The sequence below is a fragment of the Leptopilina heterotoma genome, unplaced genomic scaffold (assembly GCF_015476425.1).
Source record: "Leptopilina heterotoma isolate Lh14 unplaced genomic scaffold, ASM1547642v1 Lhet_54, whole genome shotgun sequence".
NCBI classification, from domain to species: Eukaryota; Metazoa; Arthropoda; class Insecta; order Hymenoptera; family Figitidae; genus Leptopilina; species Leptopilina heterotoma.
The window spans coordinates 6776103-6790545 of record NW_025111118.1 but is presented as its reverse complement, the minus strand read 5'-3'; the positions used below and the strand labels follow the sequence as shown (position 1 = coordinate 6790545).

Below are 14443 nucleotides of genomic sequence, written 5' to 3'. Positions count from 1 at the left end.
CGTTCGAAGTAAATTTCACTAAGTTTTACAAATATTTACTTCGAACGTAACAAAATTTACTCCAACCAGAAATACTTTACCGGAAATTTTTTACCATAAAAGTAGTAAAAGTTACTTTATATTTTTCTCCGTGCTCAATTATTATTTTCATGAATTTTAAACTAAAATTCTTCTTTAAATTGATTATTTTTAATAATTTTCGAAAAAGTTCTTTGACAATTTTCAAATTCATTTGTTTACAATATTCAATTATTCGTAAATTCTTCAATTAAATATATATTAGAGAATAAAAACTTAAAATAATTTTTAAAAAATTCAATTAAACTGTTTCAAAAAAATTAAATTCAAAATTCAATTATTTCTAAAAATTCATGCTATAATGATTTTAATATTCAATTATTATCTAAATTTTTAACTGAAATTCATTTTTAAATCAATTTTTATTAGAAAATTAAATAAATAAAATAAAAAATTAAAATTAAAAAAAAAAATAAAAAAATAAAAAAAATAAATAAATAAAAATAAACATAAAAATTAATTAAATAATTAATTTATTGAATAATTGAATGTTTCTTGAAATTCAATTCCCATAAAGAATTTTATCAACAGATTTTTAATTAATTGAATTCTTTCGACGAATTTTACTAAAATTTTTAGGAATAATTACATTTTTCGAGAAATTCGATTAAAATTGTATTAAAAATAATTGAAATTCTGCAATGAGTTTTATTGTTTGTGAAAATTTTTTGCAGAAAATTATATTAAAATTTTCCAAAATAATCAAATTCCTGTCAGGAATGTAATTAAAATTTGCAATGCAAATAATCGAATTTTTATAAAGAATTTTATCAACATTTTTGAAAATAATTGCATTCTTGCGAAAAATTATATTAAAATTTTGAATATAAAAATTAATTAAATTAAATAAATTAAAAATTAATAACTTAATGAAAAATAACAAGAAAAATTAAATTTTTAACAAATATTTGTTTACATTTAATATGTAAAAAAAATCTATTTATAAAAATTCATTATAAAATTAAAAAAACTTGTGAATCATAATTCACCAGTTTTCAACGTTTAAATGAACAAATTATTTGTTATAAAAAATATTTTAATACGATATTTCTTTTTAAAAAATTTTTATATAATTACTATGATTGCAATAGAAATTAAAAATCAGAATTTTATATTTCGAAAGTTTGTAATTCGTAATTAATTTTTTTTGTTTATCAAATTGCTGCGAAGAATTTTATTATTTATGAAAATAATTGAATTTTTGCAAAACATTATATTAAAATTTTTTAAAATAATCATTTTCTTTCCAGGAATATAATTAAAATTTGAAATGAAAATAATTGAATTTTTATAAAGAATTCTATAAAATAAATAATAATTATAATTTATTTAAATAATTGAATTCTTTCGACGAATTTTACTAAAATTTTTAAGAACAATTATTACATTTTTCGAGAAATTCGATTAAAATTTTATTAAAAATAATTAAAATTCTACAATGAGTTTTATTATTTGTGAAAATAATTAAATTTCTAAGAAGAATTTTATTATTTTTGAACAATATTTAATTTTTGCAAAGAATATTATTACTGTTGAAAATAATTGAATTTCTACAATAATTTGTAACTTTTCCAAAATTAAATTTTTTTCGTGTTTTTAACTAAAAATCTTCTATAAATGCATTATTTTTAATAATTTTTGAAATAGTTCTTTGAGAATTTTTTAAATTCATTTGCTTACAATTTTAAGAAAATCCGCAATTAAACTTTCTCAAAAAAATTAATTCCATAGAATTGTTAGTTAAAAATATTAAAAATTGCAAAAACTATAAATTAAATTTTTCATAACTATAAAACATGATTGAAAATAATTGCATTCTTATAAAGAATTACATATAAAAATTGTTTAAAATAATTGAATTCTTTTAAGTAATTTTATTAAAATTATATTGAAAATATAATTGAATTTCTGTGAAGAAGTTATTGCTTGAAAATAAAAAATTTTATTTTATTTACAAAAATTAGAAAATTCAATTTTTTTGAATTTTTAAAGAAAATTATCAGCAAAATAAGTTTTAAAAAAAATTCAGAATTTTTTTATGAATTCTAAAAATTGAATATTTTTCCAGTACTTTTGATAATATTCCCTGACTTTTCCCTGAATTCTCTGATTTCCCTGACCTGTGTCAATTTTTATTTTATTTTATTCTTTTCCTATTCTGCATCACTAAATAAACGATTATCATTGGAAATTATTTTGAAAGTTAGCGTGGGCTTCATGAAGTTTTTTGTCTTTGAAGTTGGTAAAAAATAGCCTATTTTACAGTTTTGGACCATATTTTGGAAAAGTATGAAAATTTTGAGCTTTTCCGGAAAAGTAAATTCAAACACAAACGCAATTTGTTTTGAATTCAATTACTTTGGAAATTTTTAATTTTTAATCTTTTCAAATAATAACTAAAGTCAAAAATTTGAATTGTAACTTCCAAATTTCAATTATTTTTTAGTGCAATTATTCTCTACTAAAGAGTATTTTCTATCAAAATAAGAGGAAATACTCTCCATTGAAAAGTATAATATTCCTAATTCAAGAAAAAAATTCAAAAGTATTTTAGAAGAGGAATTTTCCTCTCAAAACATGAATATCTTTTTTTTCAGTGAACTTCAAGATTTTAATTTAAAATTAATGGTGATTTTAATGTTTTTAAGGCGCAGAAAAGAAATTCAAGGATAATTGAAGATTTCAACATTTTCGAAGGACACAAAAGAAAGAAAGATTACATAAAGCATTAACTATATAGAAACTTGATATTTTTTCAGCTTAATTTTCATAAAATTCCTCGATTTTCCTGAACAATTTCCCTTTTCCTGCGACTTTTCCCTGACCTATAGAAAACATATGGTGAAGGTTAAAACCGCTTTTTATCACTGGCAACACTAAAATATACATTTTAATTTATTCCTTCAAAGATCGAGTTGGAAAATATCATTTTGAGCACCGAAAAAATTCTGAAATTCAGATTTAATATTTTTTCCTGTAGTTTCAAAACACAAATAATGAATATTATACTAAAAATGACGGTAATTTGAATGAAATATAGATAATTGATAATAAAATATTAATATAGTATAAGTAGTTTTAAAAAAATGTTCTCCTTTTCTGAACTTTTTCCATCGACTGTAATACATACACATATATATTAAATTTATGAAAGAAATTTCCAAGTTGAAACTTGAGGTTTCACAATATATTGTATTATACAATACGGAAAAGCTAATGACGTCATTCGAATCATAGTCTCAATCGATAGAGCTTTGTACATGCGTACGTTAAAAATGAAAGCATTATTAAAAATATAATAAACTCACTCACAATAAGCATAGTTATATTGTTATATGCGTCAATAAAAACAATTTCTCTCCAAATCTAAAAATATGGAAACTTTCAATTTCACACACATTTTACTCCATGTGCGTAATAAAATAAAATCTTAAAATCTTGAAGACAAATTATAATAATTCATTTAAAAAATGAATTTTTAATCTATTAATTTTTTTTTTTTGACAATGTTCTATAAAGCAATTTTTAAGGGTATAGGCGATGAGCTTGAAAAAGAAAATAGCCGCGAACGGAACAATAATTTTAAATATACAACGAATTCTAATTGCATGTTTCTATTTTCACTTTACTCGTATCTATAAATTCTTGTAGTAGCTTTAGAAATAAGTTTCTGTAGCTTAAAGGAGCAGAAATTTAAATATATAACCCTCTGCAATTCTAGTGGTATTTCGCGTGTGTTGTTTTCAAGTTCAACAATCTAAAGAGAGCAGAGGCTACAAATATTTTTCTATTTTTAATATTATATACATTTGTGCGTGTGTGTATATACCTTTAAAGTTTCTTTAACTCTAATTACATTTTCAAATCAAATATTCTATATACTAATTACGTGCATTGATAAATAATAAATAATATTTATAGAAACGCTTTTTTTTCTTCTATTTCCGTAAGGCATTTTTATAATTATTCTAATAGTATTCTAAAAAAAAAAAATAATATAATAATAAAATAATAGTAACGTAATATTACTATATTATTATTCTAATCTAATAATAATATACATTAAAGAAAAATTTATTTGATTCAAGTAAATATTCATTTGATAATAGACAAGTAATCGGTAAATTTAATCAAATAATTCTTCAGTGTAATTATTATTAATTAATTATTATTATTAACTATAAAAAATCATCGTATTCTGTCCAGTCTGTCCACACTTTTTTAATTTAACAATATTATCTTTATTTTTCAAAAAATTCAAAAATATTTTTATTAATCTAAAAAAATTATTAATGTTATTATTCATTATTTCTTTGTTTCTAAAAAAATTAGCATTTTGTAACAAACGTTTTAGGTAATTAACAAATGTAAATCCTGCAAAATATTATCCTTTTTTATGAAAAACTTAATTGTTTGACAAATCGAATATATGAAGCTTTTTTTTTCTTTTTCTAAAAAAAAATTAAACAATTGTTGCAAAATTAAAATTAGAAAGTAGAAAATATTTTGCACATTTTCTGCTTCTCAATTACAATTCATAAACAAAAGTACAAGTTTAAAGTAAAAAAAATGTTATAAATCAAATTTTGTTTAAGAAATTTTAAATTTATTTTGGGAAAAATATTTATAAAATTTCTATTTGTTAAAAACGATTGTAAAATTATTCGAAAACATCAATAACTTCTTTTTTAAATAAATATTTAATCATTATTATTTTTCCACAGGAATTAAAATTCTTCAAAACATTCAAATTCAAACCTTTTTGAAATTTAACAACTTATAAGAATATTTATTATAAAACATGAAGAAATTAAAGATAACCAAGTGATAAGATCATTATTTTATATAATAGGAATATTTTTACTGTAATTTTTTCAAAATTATTTTCATCATTTTAATTCAATTATTATTTTCTAGAATTTTTAAATAAAATTCTTCTTTAAATCAATTATCTTTAATAATTTTTGAAAAAGTTCTTTGAGAATTTTCAAATCAATTTGTTTACAATTCAATTTTACGAAATTTCAATTATTCAGAAATTCTTCAATTGAATACGTATTAAAAAATAAACACTTCAAATAATTTCAGAAAAAAATTCAATTAAACTTTTTCAAAATAATTAATTCTACAGAATTGTTAGTTACAAGTATATGAAAAATTAAGATTTTTAAAGAATTTAATTTGAAACCTTTTCAAAATACAATTATTTCTTAAAATTCATGCCATAATGATTTCAATATTCAAATATTATTTGAATATTTGAATAATTTGAATCATAAATATTCAAATCTAAAATTTTAACTGAAATTCATTTTTAAATCAATTTTTATTAGAAAATTCTACGAGAATTCAATTATTTAAATGCAAAAATAAATAATTTATTGAATAATTAAATGCCTATTTCTTAAAATTGAATTCTCATAAAGAATTTTCTAAATAATAGAATTCATATGAAATTGAGGAAAATTTTTGAAAATAATTGAAATTTTGCCATAAATTTTATTAAAATTGTTTAAAAAATTGAAATTTGCCAAGAATTTTATTAAAAATTTTAAAAATAATTGAATTTTGGAAAAGAATTTATATTTTTTAAAAAAAATTGAATTTATGCAATCATTTATAATTTTTCCAAAATTCAATTAAAATTTTTTTTTATTTTATTGTATGCTTTTTTCTATAATAAATTTTATTTGTTTAAAATAAAAATTTCTTTTGTTTTTATTTATAAAAAATACTAGAAGATTGTTAATTGTTAAAAAATTTTGATTAAGAAGTAGGAAATATATCTACCCATTTTATGCATATTTTTAATTTCTCATTAACAATATTTTTTACAAACTCATTTTTTTCTTTTGGGAAAAAAAACTTTAGATAATCCCGTCTCTTAAGATTTTTGTAGAAAATTTTCAATTTTTATAAGGAAATAATTTACATAATTTCTATTTTTTAATTATAATAAAATAAAAAAAAGAAAAAAAATTTGAATAAAATTCAAAGTTTCTTAAAAATAAAGGAAAAAAATGTTTATAAATTCTATTTGTCCATTACAAATTTTAATTGAAAATGAACTTGAAACTTTTTATATTTTTAAAAAATAAAGGAAACAATTTGACTCAAAAAAATGTTATGTTACATTTATATGAATTCCTTTAATTGTAAAATTATTTGAAAACATCAATAACTTCTTTTTTTAATAAAAATTTAATTATTATTAATTTTTCACAGAAATTAAGACATTCAAAAAATTCAAATTGAAACCTTTTTTAAATTAAACAACTTATAATAATTTATAATAATTAAAAATTAATGAAAATAATTGAATTTCTGTGGAATTTTTATTATTTTTGAAAATAATTAACTGTGTATGTACAATTTTATTAAATTTTCTTTTTAAATAATTGAATTCTTTTCGGAAAATGTTATTAAAATAGTAGATAATGAAAATAATTGAAATTAGGACAAGAATTTTATTGTCATTTTTAAAAATAATTGAACTTTGGGCAAAGTTTTGTTATTTACAAAGATAATTGGGATTTTGACGAGAATTTTTTTTAAATTTTGTACATAATTGAATTTTATAAGAAAAATTTTATTACTTTTGAAAATAATTGAATTTCTGCAATTATTTGTAATTTCAACAAAAATTTGAATTAAAAATTTTTAAATTCTACTATTTTTAAAATTGCTAATTTTATTTTAAAAATGAAGTAAAAAGTTAGCCGAGTTGCTAGTAAAATTTGCAAAATAAAGCAAACTGTTTGAAATTTTTGTTAATTTTTTCTCTCAGCTTTTACTAATTCTACAGTAGATTTTACCATTAATTAACTTTATCCCAACAATTTTTTTATAATAAAATTTTTCATTATAATAAAATTTACTTCGCCAATAATAAAAATTGTTTGTTAAATTACTTTTAATATTATTTAGAAATTTAAATATATATATAAAAAGAAGAAAAAAGAAAAGTTAATAAAATAGTTTAAATTTTACTATGAAAGTATAGTAACAGTTAAATTTTACTTTCTTATAGTAAAAAATTTTTTTTTCATTTTTATAATAAAATTTACTCTGGCTTCTAAAAATTAATTGTTTGTTAATATCTTTTATGACATTATGTAGAAATTAAAAAAAGAAGAAAAAAATAGGTTAAATTTTACTATGAAATAGTAACAGTTAAATTTTTCTTTCTTTTCGTAAAAGAAAAATACTCTAAGTTACAAGCATTAAAGAAACTGCCCCACGACGAATGAATAAATTATTCATTGATAATCACGATTTTCAGTATAGTGATCGATCGAATTTTTCATATATAGGTCAAAGTTAAACAGAATTTTTTGACTAAACCAAATTGACAAACAGTGGAATTTTTTATCAAAACAAAGTTATATTATGTACTTAACCGATTCTCTATAATTTATTGAATTTTCATTAATAGAATTTCTAATGTAATTAAATTTCTTAATATTCTATTTTAATGTGACAGAAAATTTAACCGTTTTTAATCTTTTTACAAAATTCAAAAAAAAAAAATATATTTGAATTCAAGTTTTATTTTTTTAGGCAAATAGAGAAAAAAACTGAAGTAACAGCGATAAAAAAAATTGATTCTCCTATTCGTGATGTTTTGCACTGAAGAAAATTTCTATGAATATCAAAAAAATATGAAATACAGTGGAACCTCGATTATCCGAACTAACCTAGGCACGGCCTGATTCGGATAATCGAAAATTCGGATAATAGAGGTTTTAATGTTTTTCATAATTAAAGTAAAAAAATTGGACAGTTGAACTATATGTACATATTTAATTTAATACATTTTTCAAAGATATATAAGTATATATATTAATTTATAATAATATATTAATAAAACACAATATATGATTTTTTTAAGACTTTTTTGGCATAAACAAACATAAGTAATAAAATAAATAGAGAAAATAAATTTTAAAATTCGGATAGCCAAAAAAAAGTTCGGATAATAGAAATTCGGATAAAATGATTTTCGGTTCGGATAATAGAGGTTTCGGATAACAGAGGTTCGGATAATCGAGGTTCTACTGTATTGAAGTTACTATTATCAAATAAATATTTATTTGTAGCAAATACTTTTTATTTAAATCAAATAGTTTTTATTTAAATCGAATAGTTTTTATTGGTAGCAAATAGTTTTCATTTGTACCAAAATAGTTTTTATTTGTATCAAAAATATAGTTTTTATTTGTAGTTTTTATTTATGTCAACTAATTTTTAGTTACATCAACTAATTTTTATTTGTATCAAAGAAATTTTATTTTAATGAAATAAGTTTTTATATTTAAACCAATTAAGCATAATTTGCTTCAAACATGTTCAGAAATTATTGGTTCAACTAAAGACTTCACATTTAATCTAAATAAAAAATTTATTAAATAAATATTTGTTCAAAATAAATTTATATTTTTTAAAAGAATAAATTTCTAAAACACAACTAATATCGACTATTTGATTAAAATATAATTCCAATTTTTTCAGAAACCCCAAATTTTTATAAAAAATTACTTGTCAGAAAAGAGGTTATTGTCTAAAAATTTTTCTTGATTTTAATTTATCAAAAAGAGAGAGAGAGAGAGAGAGTGAGAGTGAGAAAGAGTATAAAACTTTCGAACCATTTCAGAATTCAATGAAGTAGAAAAATCCAATAGGATTATATGTACTTTTCTCAAGCCTCACGTTTGTAAAAAAGGGTAAATGACATAGACATCATTCTCGTCAATGCTGGTTATCTTCTCTGTGCAATTGAGTCGAATAAAATGCCTTCTAGTTCGACATGCTACATATACACACGCTTTTCACTTTTATTCATGTTTTTCGTTTTTTTCTTTTCATTCTTCTTCTTTTTTTTTCATTATTATTTTTTATTTTCTCTCACTTCCACCAAGTGATAATGTATAGAATTAACTGCATTTCATTTTTACAAAACTATTCAACGATATTTACTGTCACATTCCAGAAATATCTTAAATATATATATGTATTTTTTCTTTTTTTTATATACATATATTTCAATAAGTTATTTAAAAAAAGCCATGTCTACTTTTACTCACAACTTTTGTTTTTTTAATAGAAAAAGTGTCTCAAAACTTTTAGAAAGGAAATTCACAATGTGAAGAAAATTGTGTTGGTAAATTTAAATATGGAATATTCAAGAATCGAATTTATATTTAAACGATGAAGGAAATATAAAGGGAATTTCTATTTTTCTTTAAATCAAAGTTTTTACTGAATGAAACAATTCGATTGAACAAAAATGTATTATTCAATTAATAGGAAAAGAAAAAAATGTTACTTTTTAAATTTTTCAAAATTATAACATAAAATTACGTGTGTGATGGCTGATTGGTTTCGCCATTGTATTAGCAACACCCAGGACCTGGGTTCGATTCTTCGTGATAACGATTTTTTCTGTTACTTTAAAATTCTGTTAAATGTAAATTCACCGGCTAATAAGAAAATACCGCGGCAAATACGATTACAAATAAAAATTCTATCAACCATAAATTATGTTCAATGCAAATTCGATATAAATAAAAATTAATTAAATTAACTAAATTAATTTAAAATTAATTACAAAAAATTAAACAGCAATTTTTAATAAAGATTTGATTAAATTTAATGTAAATAAAAATTTATGATCCACAAGTTTTGTACGTTCAAAAAAACAAAATATTTTTTATAATTAAAATATCTTCATATATTATTTTATTGAAAACATTTCTCATATATTTTATTAAAAGTATCTTCATATATACTATTATATTAAAAACACTTTAAAATATTTTTTATTAAAAATATTTTCATAAATTATTCATTGGAATAAACTTTAAAAATTTAAATTTTACAGTTAGAAATTTTGTAATTTCTAATTAATTTTTTTAATATAGTGACGCAAAATTATTGTCCAAAAATTTAATTCGAACAAGAAATAAAATTTCGTTTATTTGAACGTTCAGAACTTTATTGAATAATAAAAATTTGATTAAATTTAATATATAAATGAAAATTTGAATTATTAATTAAAATTTATTAAAACCTGTTATAAATAAAACTACAGATAAAAAATTTAAAAAAAAATTTTTTTATTTGAAATATTGAATTGAATTTCTGCGGAGAATTTTATTATTTATTGAAAATAATTTAATTTTTACGAAGAATTATATTATTTATGAAAATAATTTAATTCTTACCAAGAATTTTATTTAAAAAACTTTTAAAAATAATCAAACTGATGCGAATTTTATTTATGAAAATAGTTGAATTTTTGCAAAAAATTTTATTAAAATTTTCGAAAATAATCAAATTCCTTTCAGGAATGTAATTAAAATTTGCAATGAAAATAATCGAATTTTTATAAAGAATTTTATCAACATTTTTAAAAATAATTGCATTCTTGCGAAAAATTATATTAAAATTTTGAATATAAGAAATTAAATAAATTAAAAGTGCATAACTTATTAATAAAAAAATAACAAGAAAAACTAAATTTTTAACAAAAATTTGGTTAAATTTAATATGAAAATAAAAAATGTATTTATAAAATCATAAAAACTTGTGAATAATAATTCACCAGTTTTTAACATTTAAATGAACAAATTATTTGTTATAGAAAATATTTTTATACGATATTTCTTTTTAAAAATATTTTCATAAAATTACTGATTGCAATAGAAATTAAAAATCAGAATTTTACATTTGTAAAATGCAATTGTAAAATGTAATTCTTAATTAATTTTCTTTTTTGTTTATGAAATTGCTACGAAGAATTTTATTATTTATGAAAATAATTGAATTTTTGCAAAAAATTATATTAACATTTTTCAAAATAATCATTTTCATTCCAGGAATGTAATTAAAATTTGCAATAAAAATAATTGAATTTTTATAAAGAATTTTATCCAAATTTTTGAAAATAATTGAATTCATTTAAATAATTTTATTAAAATTTTTAAAAATAATCAAACTTCTGTGAAGAATATTATTTATTAAGAAAATAATTGCATTCTTGCGAAAAATTATATTAAAATTTTTAATATAAAAAATTAATTAAATTAAATAAATTTAAAACTAATAATTTAATAAAAATTAAAAAGAAAAATAATTTTTTAACAAAAATTTGGTTAAATTTAATGTGTAAATAAAAAATTTATTTATAAAATTATAAAAACTTGTGAATCATAATTCAACAGTTTTTAACGCGTTTAAATGAACAAATTATTTGTTATAAAAAATGTTTTTATACAATATTTTTTTCAAAATATTTTCATAAAATTACTGATTGCAATAGAAATAAAAAATAACACGAAAAACTAAATTTTTAACAAAAATTTAGTTACATTTAATATGAAAATAAAAAAATTTATTTATAAAATTATAAAAACTTGTGAATCATAATTCACCAGTTTTTGACGTTTAAATTCACAAATTATTTGTTATTAAAAATATTTTTATACGATATTTCTTATTAAAAATATTTTTAAATAATATTACTTATTAAAAATATTTTCATAAAATTACTGATTGCAATAGAAATTAAAAATTAGAATTTTACATTTAGAAACTTTGAAATTCGTACAATTAATTTTTTTTTGCCACTGACGCAAAATCAGGCGGTAAAAAAATTTAATTCAAAGAAGAAAGAATGAAATTTCCTTCATTTGAAAGTTCAGATTTTTTTTTTTATTTGCCATAAATGAAAATTCAATTATTAATAAAAATTCCTTTAAACCTTCTTTGGAAAAAAATACAAATAAAGAAAGGATAGAAATTTTGTGAAAAATATTTTCTTTAAAAACAAGCGCACACTTCCAAATTCAAACTTGACTATATCAAGAAAAAAATTGAGAAGAAAAGAAGAAAACATCGACATTGAATGCTCGAATGATGATAACTCGAATCGGGTGTTATTCACCCTTTAAAAAATCGATTGTCAGTTTCTCGTCTCTAGTTACACATATATATATATATAATATAAATATAATAAAATTTTTTTTCCCGTATGAAATTGAAGGCGAAAACAAAGTCGAGCGAACATAAAAGAAAAGAACTCATCATATAGATATATATAATACATGCAATTAGCTCAGGTTTCCGTGTAATTTCTTTAGCTTTGAAAAGGTGGTGAGGTAATGTGGGGAGATGAGATTCTGAGCGAATGAGATGAGAGAGAGAGTGTGTAACATTATAGAAAACAGTATATTTATGTGTGTATGAGATGCAAAACTGGGCTGTACGGTTGGTGAGACAGGTGAAACACACAAGGGACAGCCCCATATCAGAGAGGGCACAGGTATGGGAAGTTATGTTGTGTTGTTATATGTCGTTGAATATAGGTGGACGATCATGTATACGAGGCGTACAGGTAAAAGAAACGTTACCATGGAAACGACCATGGCCACCCTCAATCAATAATTATGATGGGGTGTCGGTTCGGTCGGTGACGCAGGCAAAAGGCCCACGTGGTCCTATCGCCACGTGCAAGACCTCCATTCTTGTAAACGATGCCTCTCTCTCTCTCTCTCTTTCTCTCTTTTTCTCTCATCATGACGTAGATAACTCCCTAAACAGTGCGGCGACAAATAAATTGTCATTTACATTTATATATACATAAAGTTTCGTAAAATTCTTTTCAATTCAATGGACAAGTAAAATAAGAATTAATAATCTAATGCCTGAAGACGACAACTTTCAATATTTTATAATATCTTTCGCTCGAAATAAATTTAATTCTTTCTTTATACACAGCTTTACACTTCATTCGCGATTACTCAACTATATTATCGAATAAATATTTATTTCGTCCAAGCAAATATTTAATCATTTCATAAATAAATATTTAGTTGGTCCAACTAGTAGTTTAATCATTTTAAGAATAATTTTAGTTCGTCCAAGTAAATATTTAATCATCTCAAATAAATATTTATTTCATCCGAGTAAATATTTAATCATCTCAAATAATATTTATTTTCCTATTAATTATTTTACCTATTAATTATTTTACCTATTAATTAACAAAAACATCTTTTATTTATATCATTTTATGGCTTCCAAAAATATTGAATTAATTTTAACAGTATTATTAATTTTGTTAATAATTATTATTTTAAATATTGTAAGTAGTTTCCATTTTAAATTGTTAATTTAAATTAGACAATTTTAATTTCAGTATTAAATTTTGTATTCACTCTTTTTTATTTCTAAATCCAGGGCTCGAAATTCTTCAATTAAAAAAATATTAAGAAATAAAAACTTTAAAATAATTTTTAAAAAAATCAATAAATCAGTTTCAAAAAAATTAAATTCAAAATACAATGATTTCTAAAACTTCAAGCTATATTGCTTCTAATATTCAATTATTATTTATTAATTTTCATTTTTAAATCAATTTTTATTAGAAAATTCTACTGCAATTCAATTATTTTTTTTAAATACAAAAAAAAACAATTTAAATAATTGAATTCTCGTAGAATTTCCCAATAAAAATTTATTTAAAAATGAATATTAATGAATATATTAAAAGCATAAAAGCATGAATTTTTAAAAATAATTGATAATTGAATTCTTTTGAAGAATTTTTAAAAAATTTTTGAAAATAATTACAGTTTTCGAAGAATTTACTAAAAATTGTATTAAAAATAATTGAAATTATGTGAAAAATTTTATTAATTTATGAAAGTAATTGAATCTCTAAGAAGAATATTATTATATTTGAACAATATTTAATTTTTGCAAAGAATGTTATTACTGTAGAAAATAATTGAATTTCTGCAATAATTTGTAACTTTTCCAAAATTAAAATTTTTTTTCGTGTTTTTTTAACTAAAATTGTTCTATAAAATGCATTATTTTTAATAATTTTTGAAAAAGTTCTTTGAGAATTTTCAAATTTATTTGTTTACAATTTAAAAAAATTGTCAATTAAACTTTTTCAAACAAATTAATTCCACGGAATTGTTAGTTAAAAAAATAAAAAATTCAGATTTTCAAAAATTTCCAATTCAAACTTTTTTAAATTTAATTATTTCTAAAAATTCACGCCTAATGCTTTTAATATTCAATTATTATAATCTAAAATTTTTACTCAAATCCATTTTTAAATCAATTTTTATTAGAAAATTCTACTGGAATTCAATTATTTAAAAACAAAAAAACAATTTATTGAATAATTGCATGTTTCTTGGAATTCAATTCCCATTAAAAATTTTATCAACAAATTTTTAAATAATTAAATTCTTTGGACGAATTTTACTATAATTTTTAAGAATAATTACATTTTTCGAGAAATTTGATTAAAATTGTATTAAAATTAATTGAAATTCTGCAATGAGTTTTG

The 14443-nt window shown here is 19.6% G+C and overlaps 1 protein-coding gene across 4 annotated transcripts in view; it reads right to left on the bottom strand.

The window, feature by feature from the left end:
- The window catches only part of LOC122508369 (myocyte-specific enhancer factor 2), a 120212-nt gene that overhangs the window by 96471 nt on the left and 9298 nt on the right, over positions 1-14443 (bottom strand). The gene's annotated exons all lie outside the window — the stretch shown is intronic.